A 15,163-nucleotide genomic window follows, 5' to 3' on the forward strand; every position below is an offset into this window, starting at 1 on the left:
CCTGATGTTACAACGAAGTCAACCGCTTCTCCATGAGGAATTTCGAAAGCTTAACCTTCACATTGTTCCTCAAGGTTTTCTCTCCACCTTGGTGGCAAAACCTACCCTTACGGATCAAATTATCAAAGCACAGAAGGTAGATCCGGGAATCTCCCGCATCAAGAGAAACATTCAGAAGGGAATTGCGAATTGCTTCTCCGTTAATGATCAAGGAGTCGTATACTTCGGGGATCGACTAGTGGTTCCCAAGGTGCGTAACCTGAGGCGATTGATCCTTAAGGAAGCTCATGAATCTCCTCTCACCATTCATCCCGGTAGCACAAAAATGTATCAGGACCTACGCTAGAGATTCTGGTGGACTAGGATGAAGAGAGAAATTGCTCAGTATATTGCAAATTGCGACGTCTGTCGTCGTGTAAAAGCAGAGCATCAACGGCCTGCTGGCACCCTTCAACCCTTAGCTATTCCTGAATGGAAATGGGATAAAATTGGTATGGATTTCATTACCGGTTTTCCCAGAACCAAAAGAGGGAATAATGCTATTTTCGTCGTGGTCGATCGTCTTTCCAAAGTAGCTCATTTCTTACCTGTTCGTGAGAGTATAACCGCTAGCCAACTGGCAGACTTATACATCTCCCGAATAGTGTCCCTCCATGGTGTTCCTTTGGAAATCAATTCGGATCGAGGAAGTCTTTTCACCTCTCGATTTTGGGAAAGTTTCCAAAATGCTATGGGAACTCGTCTCTCCTTTAGCACCGCTTTCCACCCTCAGTCAAGTGGTCAAGTGGAACGCGTCAACCAAATTCTAGAAGACATGCTTCGAGCCTCTGTTATTTCTTTCGGAATGGACTGGGAGAAGTGCCTTCCATTTGCCGAATTCGCTTACAACAACAACTATCAATCTAGCTTGGGTAAAGCCCCTTTTGAAGTTCTCTATGGACGACGATGTCGAACACCCCTTAACTGGTCAGAAACCGGGGAAAGACAATTCTTTGGCCCGGATATGATTCAGGAAGCAGAAGAACAAGTTCGTATCGTTCGTGAGAAGTTGAAAACAGCCCAATCTCGTCAAAAGAGTCAATATGACCGAAAACATAAGGCTATGACTTTCGAGGTTGACGAGAAGGCTTATCTTCGGGTCACCCCTCTGAAGGGAACCCATCGCTTCAGTATCAAAGGCAAATTGGCTCCTCGTTACATTGGACCTTTTCGCATTCTTGCCAAACGAGGAGAAGTTGCCTACCAATTGGAACTACCTCCGCACCTCTCCAGAGTTCACGATGTCTTCCACGTTTCTCAACTCAGACGTTGCTTCTCGGATCCTATCCGTGAAGTGGACCACGAAACGCTTGATCTCCAAGATAATCTTACATATCGAGAGTACCCCATTCGTATCCTCGATCAAGCCGAGCGTACCACCCGACGTCATAATATCAAGTTTCTCAAGGTTCAATGGTCGCACCATTCTGAAGATGAAGCAACTTGGGAAAGGGAGGATCGTCTTCGACTTGAATACCCCGCCTTCTTCTCGGAGGAACCCAAATCTCGGGACGAGATTCTTTTGAGTGGGGGTGAGTTGTCACACCCTAGCTAGTCATGCATTAGAGTGCTGCATCATGTTTACTCTTTCATCAGAAACTTGAAATGGGGATGACAGAACCCCCAGTCCCCTCTGAAACCAACTAGGGTTTACTAAAATAATTTTCAATGAACCTGAAATGCCCTTCTAAAATGCCCATCATTTTTGCCTTGGTTCAGAACCTCTGCCAAAAGTGGTGCACATTTTCCTAGGCCATCCTAGGGTTTTGAATTAAATCATAGCTATTTGAATTTGGGCATTTAAAATAATACGAAATATTTAAATGCTCAAATATCTCCAAACTAAAATGTTTCATGTTGGAAATAATCCAACTATGAGCCAGGAGTAGTTTGGTGATTTTTGGAGTTGCCTAGGTATTTTATTTAATTCAACAAAGTTGCAGATATATTAAATAAAACCAGAAAACAGAAAATAAATAAAGGGAGAAGCTTACTTGGGCTCCTCCCTGTGCGGCCCAGCCCAGCCGGCCCAGCACTGTGCTGGCCCGTGCCAGCCAGCTGCTTCCCCTCGCTAGAGCAGGCAGGCAGGTGAGCATGGCGCGCCCGAGCTCGCCACGCACCACCCAGCCTCTCTGCATCGCCCTGGTCGCCGTTGCGCCGCGTGGATCGTCTTCTGGTCGTCGCCCCGACCTCGCCGACACCCCATTCACTCTCCCCCGGCTCTCCCTCGCTCTCTCTCTCTCACGGCCGAAGCTCACCGTCGCCGCCGTTCGCCTTAGCCACCGTCCCCGACCACCCCTCGCTCCCCCGACCAGCTCAGGAGCTCCGCCTCGACTCCCTCTTCCTCCCCACCGCTCCACGAGTCCCCGGAAGCCCTGCATCGCCGCCACGTCGCCGTTCCCCTCTTCGGGCTCCGATCACCGTCGCCGACGAATTCGCCGTCTCCAGCGCGTCCCCGAGCCCGTTTCGACGCCCACTGCAACCGCGGTGAGCTACGCCACCGTTTCCCCCTTCTTCCCTGCTCTCTCCCGACCCCTAGGCCCTAGCCCCACCGCGGCCGAAAGCTTCACGCCGCCGGCGATGTCGCCGTCATGGCCACGGTCGCCGTAGCGCCCAACCGAGCTCACCATCGTGCTCCACATCTCACTAGGAGCACGTAGCACGCACCAACGCTACCCCAAACCCCCTGCAACACCCTTCCCGTGCACGACCGAACCCCGGCGGCCGCAACCGAGCTCGCCGCCGTCGACTCCGGCCACCCCGACCCCAACGGACTCCGCCAAGAGCCGCGGGTCGTCCTCAGCTTCACTCCGGTGGCCTCCGCGGTTCATTTGGTGGCCGAAACGACCAAAACCACTATCGCCACCGCACTGATGGTCGCCGCCGGCCAGAACTCCGGCGAGCTGACGTGGCCTAGTTAATTAGCCACTAACCCACCACCTACTGACGCTGACAAGTGGGCCCCAGGGCTTAGTCAAAGCTAACCAGCCCGGGTCAACACGGGATTAGCCCCTGTGTCACTGACGTGTGGACCCCACACGTCAGGTTTGACCCGAGCCAGCCCTGTTGACCTGCTGATGTCACTGTGACGTCAGGCTGACGCAGTAAATGATATTTCTGGATTTAAATTTAATCAGGAAATTCCAGAATATTAATTAAACTTCAAAAATTCATAACTTTTATTCTGTAACTCCAAATTGGACAAATTATATATGAAAAATGATCAGAAAAATCCAATCTATCCATCTGTACTATTTTCATGCATGATCAAACAAGTTAAATTGATGTTTTAAACAGAACAAGAAAAGGCACTTTAAAAGGCCATATTTGAATTTGGAATTTGAATCTTTGATTCAAATTTGCTCAAACACTTCTGGCTTTAGTTGCATTAGCCCAACACACTCATATTGCCATGTTTCATGCATGCATCATATTGTTGCACATTGTTTGGTGATGCCTGTGTATCATTATCCTTTGCGACAGGATCTGTCCCCGAGGAGTACCGTGACTACCCTAACGAAGAACCGTATCCGTGCAACGAACCATCAGGCAAGCAACCAACCATTTGATCATATCGATACAATCCCATGTTCTCGCTCCTGCTCTCTTTTACTGCATTAAGACAACGCGATTCAAACTGCTGTGTGCTACGGTAGTTGAACCCATTTCCTCTGCATGACCTGTCATTGCCACAGTAACTAGATGAAACCCACTAGCATGTGTAGGAGTTGATTGAGCCCTATGTATGTGTTGTTCCTACCTTGCTATGCCTGCTATGCTTAGAGTCGTGTCAGGTCTGGTTCATCTGGGTGATGGGCTAGAGTGAAATGATTATGTCGGTAATGAGAGTGGTGTGATGAACACGATTTGGTAAAGGTATCGATGAGAGGCCATGTAGGAGTACATGGTGGGTTGTTTCATTGAAGCCGACCTTAAGCACTGAGATCTGTATGTGTGATTTAAGATTCAGCTACTACCATGCATTGGGCCCGAAACCAATGGACCCTCTCGACTTCTTATTCACCCTAGTTCTCCGTCCAGGAGTTGCAAGTAGTTTCTGGTGTTTGTAGCCTACTGGAGGCCGTGGACAGCGCTGACCGTAGGGGTGGGCTGTGATGCGGTAGGTACGTGGCACGGTGTACCGAATACCCGTTAGGTATCTCGGGAACCCTATTCACATCGTTCGGGGCCGTATGGGAAACCTCGGCCGGACTCCCTGCGGATGGAACCTGAATAGGCGATAAACCTGGACTAGAGGCTTAGGTGATTAGGTAGGTCGTGGCCGACACCCACGTTGGGCTTCCGCTTGAAGGTTGCCGAGTACATGTCGTGTAAACGACGGTAAGTGGTGAGAGCGTGTATGAAGAAGTACTCCCTGCAGGGTTAACATGATCTATTCGAATAGCCGCGTCCACGGTAAAGGACTACTTGGTTGCCTATACAGTTCATAGACAAGTAAATGGAAACTGATAAAAGCCTCAAGATAAGTGTGAGTGCCGAGGATGGCTCTTCCGTAGGAAGACGGAGGTGGATCCTCGGTAGTGTATTGAAGTGGTGAATAGTGGACTCGTGTGCGCAAAACTGTTTCAAATGGAGTATCGTAGGATAGTCTAGCCAAGAGTCAAAGCTGGCTTGCTGCAATAACTCCACCAACCCTTCTTGATACTATGCATGTATGTAGGATCTGATGTAAGTCTTGCTGAGTACCTTTGTACTCATGTTGCTATAATCTACATTTTTACAGAAGACGCTGCAACCCCTTCTGATGGGTTCTATGTAGACGTTGACATCAACGAGTAGGCTAAAGACCCAGGTGGTGACCCTGAGCTTGTGAAGGACCACATAGTATAGCCAGGCTTTCCAAGCCTCTTTTATTTTACTAGTTGTCTGTACTCAGACAAGTTACTTCCGCTATTGGCTTGTATGAATGTATGACTTGTATGTTGGGTCGTGAGACCCGTACCTTTGTGTGTATGTTATGTATGGCTCACTGAGCCTTAAATAAAGTACTTGTGTCGTAGAGTCATGTTGTGATGCTTCGTTGTATTTGCACATATCGAGCATATTGTGTGTATGATTGAAATGCTTGGTATGTGTGGGATCTGACTATCTAGTTGTTTATCTTTAGTAGCCTCTCTTACCGGGAAATGTCTCCTAGTGTTACCGCTGAGCCATGGTAGCTTGCTACTGCTCTGGAACACTTAGGCTGGCCGGCATGTGTCCTTCTTCGTTCCTGTGTCTGTCCCTTCGGGGAAATGTCACGCTTTGAGTACCGGAGTCCTGTTAGCCCGCTACAGCCCGGTTTACCGGAGTCCTGCTAGCCCAGTGCTACAGCCCGGACCCACTTGCTGATGACCGACACGTTCGAAGCTGGGTCATGGATGCCTGTCCCTGTAAGTCTGTGCCACTTTGGGTTTACGACTAGTCATGTCAGCCCGGGCTCTTTATCATATGGATGCTAGCGACACTATCATATACGTGAGCCAAAAGGCGCAAACGGTCCCGAGAAAAAGGTAAGACGACACCCGTGGGGATACCGTGCGTGAGGCCACAAAGTGATATGAGGTGTTACCAGCTAGATCGATGTGACATCGAGTCGGGGTCCTGACACACACATACTCAGTCAGGGTGAGCTAGTGACCGTATAAACACCGCAAAATATATATTTGAGCGCAATGAGCGTATTATGAAGTCCACTGACCGTATTTTTACAAATATACAGTGACAGACAATGTATTTATCTCGTTTGAAATTAAGCCATATTAACCGGAGAGGAGGCAGTATGGACTAGCATTACTTTGCTGTGTCCCGTCAACTTGCCGAACAAGGAGAAGGTTGCAGGACAGGAGAAGCTTGCGCACGGTGGCTCGCGGGACAAGGAGAAACTTTTCACTAATGCAAGCTCTCCCTTGCTCAGGCGGTGGACGTGCAACAGTTAATTCGGTGTCAGATTGCCAGAAGCATACACTATACTACTGGTGCTATTATTGTTCGACTTCCCGAATGGGCGAACAGCCAAGCGCAAAGTTTAATAGTACTACTACTATAGTCTATAAAGGTACGTATTATACTAGTACTAGGAACCCGATGGAGGAGCGTCTGCACTCTTATTATAATTTTAAAATGTGATAAAGCAATCTTTAACACATTTGGTTCTCTTCGAGGGTTCTCGCATGTGATAATGGAAGTTGATTGCATGGAACACTCGCCACAATTCTCACTTAATTCTGGCTCATATCCTGTTACAAATAGTAGCGCTCGGTAATATTTCCTCTCTTTTTGTTATTCAGCATGTAAACAGGTCAGCAAACCTTGCAGCGCATCTTCCTGTGAACCGTGCTTGCTGCACTTTGAATGTGGCCGAGAGCTGGTTTGATGAAACACCTCGCTTCCTACTTCTTTTTTTGCGGGGTACCTTGCTTCCTAGTGACCAGTGTCTTGGCTGATCGTCCTAAGAATGCTTATATATGAATAAAGCTCTCTCATTTGCCTACAAAAAAGATTAAGCCATATTAACCAGAAAGGAGGGAGTATGGACTAGCACTACTTTTTGGTGTGCCCCGTCAACTCGCAGAACGAGGAGAAGCTTGGAGGACAAGGTGAAGCTCGCCTACGCCTTTTGACTAATGCAACCTACCCTCGGTGGACATGCATCAGTCCATTCGGTGTCAGATTGTCAGAGGCATACATTGTAGTACCCAACATGCGGAGTACCATCATTGTTCGACTTCACGAAGAGGCGAAGAGCCAAGCACAGTAGTACAAGTAGTACTACTACTAGAACCGCATGGTGGAGCATCTGTACTCTTATTTTTTTCTCTAATAAAGTACACGTTTATTCCGGAGAAGGGCGGAAAACGACAACCCAGCATGTAATGAATGATATCGATCAACCAACCATGCTCGAATATATCTTGGCCTCCGTGCGAGCCCGTCTGTGTGTTCTCGTTCCTCGTCTCTCTCAAGGAACGGCGGGTTGGCTCTTTGCCGTCAATCGAGATCGGTTTGCTCACACTCTTGTCCCACATGTCAGTGATATGCCAAGAGGAGGTGCGTTGACCGACCGGCCATCCGCATACTTGGTTTTGCACCTTCATACTACTCCTCCCTCCGTCACAGTTTACAGGGCGCGCTTCATTATGATGCATTTCTCTCAATGCATTTCCACCACCAGAGAGACTTTAGACGCATTTGGTTTAATGCTCAATTAATTAGGGCGTGGTAACCGCAATCAAGTCCACAATTTTCTCTCCATGTACCGTAATACTACGGAGTGGAGTAAATGCATGCATGTGTGTACCCAGGGTGGAAGCACTGCATGCATGTGTGTACGCATTATTCCCTCTAGTAATAGACGCCGTGCTATAAGTACCAATGCTATTTTTCAGGCCGATCGCTAGTCGCCTTGGTCCCACAGATTTTTTTCTTTTTTCTGAAGCACGTTGTATAAACAGTGACGGATGGAGTAGTATGAGCGGATTCAAAGAAGAGCATATTGATGGTTACTTCTTCAGAGCAACTTACAGTGGGAAAGGTGGGGCTTATGATTTGACTGCTCATTACTCACTATTAATGCGGTGCAACGACCGGGCTGAGTCTCCCATGCGGTCGTGCACTACCCCCTCAGTTCTTATATATACTCCGGAGTATTTGTCTTTCTAGAGATTTCAACGAGTGACTACTCAAATATTTGTCTTTTTAGAGATTTCAAATGGACCGGCACATACGAATGTATATAGACATATTTTAGAGTGTAGATTCACTCATTTTGCTCCGTATGTGCCGGTCCACGAGAAGGACAAATAGAATATTTAGGAACAGAGGGAGTACACATACGAAGCAAAATGAGTGAATCCACACTCTAAAATATGCCCGTTTGAAATTTGTAAAAAGACAAATATTTAGGAACGAAGGAGTATAATTTTGTGCATGGCACATGGACCCGGATGATGAAGAGGCTTCTGGCAATGCTATCAAGCTTCCATCATTTGTTTACATAATTGACGTACTATACAAATAATTTTCCAGTGACATGAAATTGTACAATGGTGTGAGCTTTCAGCTTTTGTTTCGGGTGTCTTGCCATCGATGCTCTTTCAGAAACAATAAAAAACTAACTTCCTTGCTAATGCATGTCAATTATTAGCAGATCAGAGCTAATAATTACATCACAACTGAAGACAGAGTTGTGAGATGGTGTTAAATTAAAATTGATCCATGCTTTCATTGGCACCAACATCCCCCCAGCTCTGTCTAAATCAACAAGGCATGTTGGGAAAAAAGCAGCTGTCTGGAGCATGCAACATTCCGATCATTTTGTGCAGTTCCACTAAAATAGAGCTGAGCGTCCCTGTTCCAAAGATATTAAGTGTGATTACGATAATAGAGGACAACTGATGAAATTATAAACACACAAATAGAAGCCGGTCACCTTTGTAGTCTCTCTTAAGACTAACTAGTTGGAGAAGATTAGGCTCGGTTTTAGATGAGGAGGATAGAGCAAAACCAATCTCCGTTTGTGCAGTCGCACTGAAATGTAGAGATGTTGGCCGTGTGACATTTTAGTACAACTGCACAAAACACTCTTAAGAAAAAAATGATTTGTGTAGTTCACCAAAAGGTCGCAATAGCAACGAGGTGAAATGGATAGCCCTGTTTGCAAAAAAGAGGTAGAAAGGAAACATTTACTGGCCAATAACAGTTGATGACACATGCAACGAAAAATAAGAAGCATATTCCTTGTCCTAAGGGAAGATAACAACAGGGTTGTGTTTGTCTAAAACGGTGTGAGGACGAGAATGCGATATGGAAAGTACGCCGAACGAGCTACGTTTTGGGCAAAGAACTATGAAGATCCACATGCAGCGACGTGGGAAGACGGGCAGTGGAGCAAGGCCGGAGGGGATACCTGGAGGTCGTCGGGATGTAACTAGGTGAGCGGCGGCGAGCGAAATCTACGAGCAGGTGGCGTAGGACCTGCCGCGCCGGAGCTTGGTCAGAGAGAATGGCGTGTACCGCAGATCGGGACGTGCTGCCTCGGCGCCGTCGAACGGAGAAACAATGCACTTCCTCCCTTTCCCCCGACGGACGGGATGCGGCCGGATCAGTGACCAACGGTGAGAGAGGGAGAGGCCACCGCACTCCCTTTCCCCCAAAGGACGGGATGCGGCCGGATCAGTGACCAACGGTGAGAGAGAGAGGCCACCGCAGCCTTGTGTGAGATACTCTGAAGAGCGACAAACCAGGAAGGCAGGCTCCATTGTATATAGTGAGCGGACTACCTTTTTCTCCATAAAAACATTTTATATTCTGTGTACGTGTCGTTGAGCGCTATAACTTTATTTAAAAATAACGCGGCAACGCGGCAAGTCGAACTTTGTTTCGTGCACGCGTGGTACACGACCTCCCTAGGTAAACAACCGCTACAAGCGTTCAAATTAGCACGTGGGCTGCCATTTCGTAAAGAAATGAGCTCCACCGTGTACCTGCGCGGGTGTGGCTGGGCACGAAGCGTGAGTACGTGCACGGTGCACCTATTCTCTTCTTGTATACGTACACCACCTACGTGGGGTTGTGTGAGAGAGATACAAACCTAGAGAGATATAGTGGGTGGGTTCTTGAGAGTTTTTTTTGGGGGGGGGCTCAATCGAAAAATGTAACATATGCAATGTGTGTGAAATAGAGTCCTGGATATAACATATATATAGAGGGGGCGATCCACGAGAAGAGAGTGGAGGTATCATCGGCTTGAGGTGTCCATAGAATCGAAGAGAGGGATGATGTGTGTGTGTGCGCGCGCGTGATCGATAAAGAGTGCCATCGAATTTGTGTGTGCCCACGTCAAAGACATAGAGTGGCTGGCCTACTGGAACGTGAGATGGGACATGTGCAGTTTGTCTCTGTGGCATGGATACCTACCTGCAGCGCTCGACTAACAGTGTGTGGTGGGGGAGGAGGGAGGCCCAATTAACTATAGAGGTACAATGGCTGGTATATGTGTTGACGAGGAGAGAGGCCTACCTCATGTATTAAGGAGATTGATCTGCCTCATGTATTAAGGGAGATCGATCGGCATCCATGCATATGTGCATTAGAGGAATAAGGTTGGGAGAGAGACAGAGCTAGAGTGTTGGAGGGGGTGGTAGTGGAGTTGCTTCTAACAAATGGTGGGATAGGCTTGCTAGACAAACGGAGGGCACGCCCGCAATATGAATAAGAGAGGAGATGGCTGCTTGTTGTCTGTGCACGTGCGTGTGAGAGACAGGTCAGGAGGCATGCACGAATGATGAGGGGGGACGATGTGGCTGTGGTAAGCAGACGTAACTACATAGGAAGATCAATCACCCTTTGTTAGAGAAAGGAGAGACATAACTTGTGAGGTACGTCGATGGATGGAGGGTAGTTAAAGTCGATCTAGGTATATGTTGGGAGATCAATCGGTATACATGCATGTGTGTGTTAGAAGCAAATGAGGCACGAGGAGAAGGATAGAGAGAGAGAGAGAGGAATGCATGTAGGAGGTGGTACGAGAGGCATACTATATCATGGGGGGAGGAGTGTGCGAGTACGAGAACGATGAAAAGAGTGGTGGGAGTGAGGCATGGGCGGTGACAAGAGAAGAGGGGAAGCTTGTGTTTGTGCTAGGCACACCTGGCTAGAGAGGCATATCGATCGATGTGTGTCGTAAAGAAGGAGCTGGGGGGGCCTACACACACCGTGGGTGAATGACCTAAAGTGAAAAGACGAATTTGCGTGATGGAGCTAGAGAATGCCGAGGGAGGGTGAGAGCGATGCGGGCGTGTGCATGCACAAGAGAAAGTTAGCGCTAGCTACAAAGATAAGAGGGTTGTGTGGGTGTAAAAGACAAATAGAGATCATATATACTTCATTATAAAAAGTGAATTCAAATATTTGAAGAATTTATCATAGTGTTTCAAACCGACGCATGTGTGAATACATATAACGGTGATACACATGGTGTGGTTATGAACATGTTATACTACATTTAATATATTTTATCTCTACTCTTATAAAAAACTGAGTTGTGGATGATGGTGTGCCTTCCATCCTGCATTATAGGCCATCCGATTTATATCTGACGGATAGCAAGGAAACTATGATGGTTGAAGTTGGCAACAATCATGATTGTAGATTCTTATTAAAATAGAGAAACGAATTCAAATTTAGTTCAAATTGCAGCGGTAGTATAGACATTTGGAATGCACTAAAATGTTGGTATGAGTAGGTTACATGCATTATACAGCAAGCGAAAAAATTTAATCGGACATAACATGGATTCATACTCCCTCCTTCCATCTATATAAGGCGTAATGAGATTTTTAAGACCGCCTTTGACTATTGACAAGATTAATAGTACATGACATGCATAATGTGAAAATTATATCATTGAAAGAAACTTTCACAGACGAATTTAACGGTGTGCTTTGTGTAAGTTGCATGCCATATATCGTTGCTCTAATATTTGGTCAAAGTTAGCATCGAAAAGCGCATTAGGATCTATATAGATGGAAGGAGGGAGTAGCTTTGAATAGAATATTTTAGTAAAACGGGGCAAGACTCTCTCTTTATGTGGTGTGAATAGTTTTATTTTTTTCGTTTTCTTTTTGGTTGAGGGAAGTGAGAATTGATTTGGTACGTACAAGTAAAATATTACTAAACGTTACACTTGTCCCTAAAATTTAACCGCGTCTTGTTATATCCCAAAAATTCAGATATCGTGCTCCCAAAACAGGCGCCTTCGCAACCTGCGCCTTGCTATCCTGAAATTACAACATGCGCGAAAACTCCCTCCAGCTGCCAAATCCCGACACGCGAAATCCCCCTTCTAACCCTGAGCCGAAAGGGCCACTAGTTCAAATCGGTGGGATGTACTTTTGTAACACACCCTACATTTTGCACAAGCGCGTCCCTAAGTCATGCTTCACCCCCTCCCATCACCCCCTTTTCGCCATTGGAAATCCCAGGCCGCCATAACCTCTCCGCTCCAGCCGTGAAACCCCATCCTCCTTCGTCCGCCACGTCACCGCTGCCCAGTCGGAGCCTCTTCCCCGACGAGGTCGTCCACCGCAACAGCTCGACATCCCTCGTCCACCTCCCCGAATGAGGATCCGTCATCCATCTCGCCGTCCCGCCGGTTTAGTCGCCCCGTCCTCCACCTCCAAGGAGCTGCTCCGACGATCGCCTCGTCTATCGTGGCTGCTCCATCCCCACAGCGTCGCCTTAACCTGCTCCACCGGAACCGCATCATCCTCACCGACTCCTCGGACGAAGCCGAGGCCTACTCGGTGCCACCAAAGAGGTTGTACACTCATCGCATCGCACCTTCTCCTTAACTCGACCTCCCGGCGCTGACGGTGCTCCATCCCGCACTCCCATGGAGTGGCTACCTTGAAGCCGGCGCCGCGGGCGACATCTCCACGGCGGCTCTCCCCCAGTGCGAGGCCCTTTCGGCGGCGGCGTCCATACCAGTCGGATCTGCTGCTGCTACTTTGGCTCTCGCTCGCTCGCTTGCGCTGCTGCTGCTACTCCAGCTCTCGCTCGATCGCTCGCTCGCCCAGCTCCTGCTGCTGCTCTCCTCCTCGCTCATGCTACTGCTATGCTCCGATTAAGCCACACTTCAGTCGACTGAATCGACTTTTGGGTCAGTTGATTTTTAGGGCTTTGGGGGCTTGCCGGAGTTAAGAAGAACCACCCGCAGCGGGGATGGGGGCTCGCCGGAGAGGTACCTCACTATCAATCTTAGGGTTTAGGGTGGGGGCGGGGGGCCTAGAGGGCTGGCCGGGGCAGCGGTGGCGAGTTGTTTCAGGGCGGCGAGGCGGCACTGGGGCCGACGGTTTGGCCGGTGGGGGCTGGCGGCTCAGGGGGGTTCAGGTTGAAGATGAACTGCAGGCCCTCCCTAAACTACATGTAAAGTGCCTCTCTACTACCATTGCGTTCAGTTTCGACAGTAGCATTCAGATTCCACAATAAATTTCAGTTTCGATAGTTAAATTCAGAGTCAACAGTTTTTACCTCATCTGTTGTAGTCAGTTGGTTTTGGTGATGTTAATTTTACATCCATTTTACATCATTTATTGGAGATGCTATTAGAATCCCACTTGAGATTGATGATGTCTGTCTTGTGCTGCTTCAACCTTGACGTCTTACGGCTTATCAGAGCTGCTCCAATGACAGAACGATCCATCACAATAGAGCAGTGCCCTAGACGCCGTCTACAAATTCCTCAGATCTTCCTCCACACCTCCGACGGCCACCTCTGCCTCAACTCCTTCAGCGACCAACCCAATGATTCTGAGGTCAACACGGCTACGACAAAGAGGTTGTACACTTGTTGCATCACTTATTACTATACATTCACGTCGATCCATTAGGGCTATTTTGGTTCAATGGAAAAACATCGATCCACTGGTTGTTACCATCACTCTAAATTTCGGCATGCTCTCCTTGCATAATGTCACCATATTTTTTCGTATGCATATCAGATATTGTACACACTCTTGCTGAACATGTAGAGAAAAAGAGAAGAGTTTTGCGCGGCAATACAATGTCATGCAGACATCGCTCGATGGTGAGTTCAATGGCAAACCCTCCCCACCCCTCTCAAGATTGTAATCCAGAGGAAGATAGCTGTTCTGAGGTGGATTCAGACGCCGCTGACCACTCCTATTTACCCCCCAAGGTGTTTGCCCTACCTTGGCATGATGATGTTAGTCATATCATGCATATGTTGCCTTGCAGTGCCTACTTTTGACATCATATATGTCATCTGCTTAGTTTAGACATGTTCTGTAATGCCACCTGTTTAGTTTCTATATCATATATGGGAATTATGCAGTCTCATGTCTTTTAGCCAGCCATAATATATGTGAAATGTGCAATGCCATCCTGTTTAACCAGGCATCATATATTTGAATGATATGTTGCCCATCCTTTTCTTCATTACATTTCCATTTGTCGACAATATTTGTACATTAAACTACTCTTCCTGTGAATCAGCCATTTGGGTGGGAGATGGAAAAATCTGGAGTGAAAACAAGGCCTTCAGAGCAGACAGTGCCACCTGTCGAAGCAGATCTCTTGTTGGGTCCCGATAGCTCCTCGGAGATGGATTCAGAAACAGATGACCAGTCCTATTCCCCCACTGAGGTGTATGCTCTAACTTGGCACGGTTATACTGCTCATATCATGCATACGGTGTCTTGCATTGCATAGTTTAGACATCATATACACAATATTCAACACCATGTTCTTAGTTCAGACATCATATCGAATGCCCTCCGTTTAGCATATAAATCACATATGTGAATTAAATGATGCAATCCTAATTACTTAGATAACATGTAGGTGAATTATGTCATGCGATCCTGTTAGTTATTCATCATATCTTTGAATTATGTTATGCTATGCTATCCAGTTTAGATAGACATCATATATGTGAAGTTATGTCATGCTATCCGTTTTAATTAAACAATATACATGTCAACTATTTCATGCACTCTTTTTTCCACACTATCTATTGCATCTGTCTCTCATACAATGTATGTACATTCAACTATGTTTCCTGTTTATCAGCCATTTGAATTTAGAGCGGGTGATGCCAGTATCTAGCGGACTAAAAACACGGTCTTCAAATAAAACAGTGCTACCTCTTGGTGGAGATAGCACCCCGATTGTACATGCACAAGAACCAGCCCTACCACACATAACCCAAACTCTCACAGATTGTACCCCTACTGTGATGGACAGAGAACCAGCTTCACCCAATCTAACCCCAACCCCAGCCGATAGTAACCCAGTTCCTGTTGACACAACACCATCTCCACCATAGAGCTCCCAAACAAGAGCAGTTAGTAAGGCAGCTCCAGTGCCCAAAGGGCCAGTACTATCACGGTGAACCCCAACTCCACCATTTAGTACGCCTATTCCTGTGGAGGAAGCACAACCAGCTAGTCGTAGTTTAGCATCTATTGCATTTGATGTTATTAAATCGTATGTGCGTATCTTCCCATCTTAGAAATATTATACTGAAGATGAAGGAAAATGCCAGTTGCAGGTGTTTGTCCAGGAGTTATGTGTAAGTAATGTTATTCATGGCAATTATTTT

Source organism: Triticum aestivum, chromosome 3A (assembly GCF_018294505.1).
Source record: "Triticum aestivum cultivar Chinese Spring chromosome 3A, IWGSC CS RefSeq v2.1, whole genome shotgun sequence".
Taxonomy (NCBI): Eukaryota; Viridiplantae; Streptophyta; class Magnoliopsida; order Poales; family Poaceae; genus Triticum; species Triticum aestivum.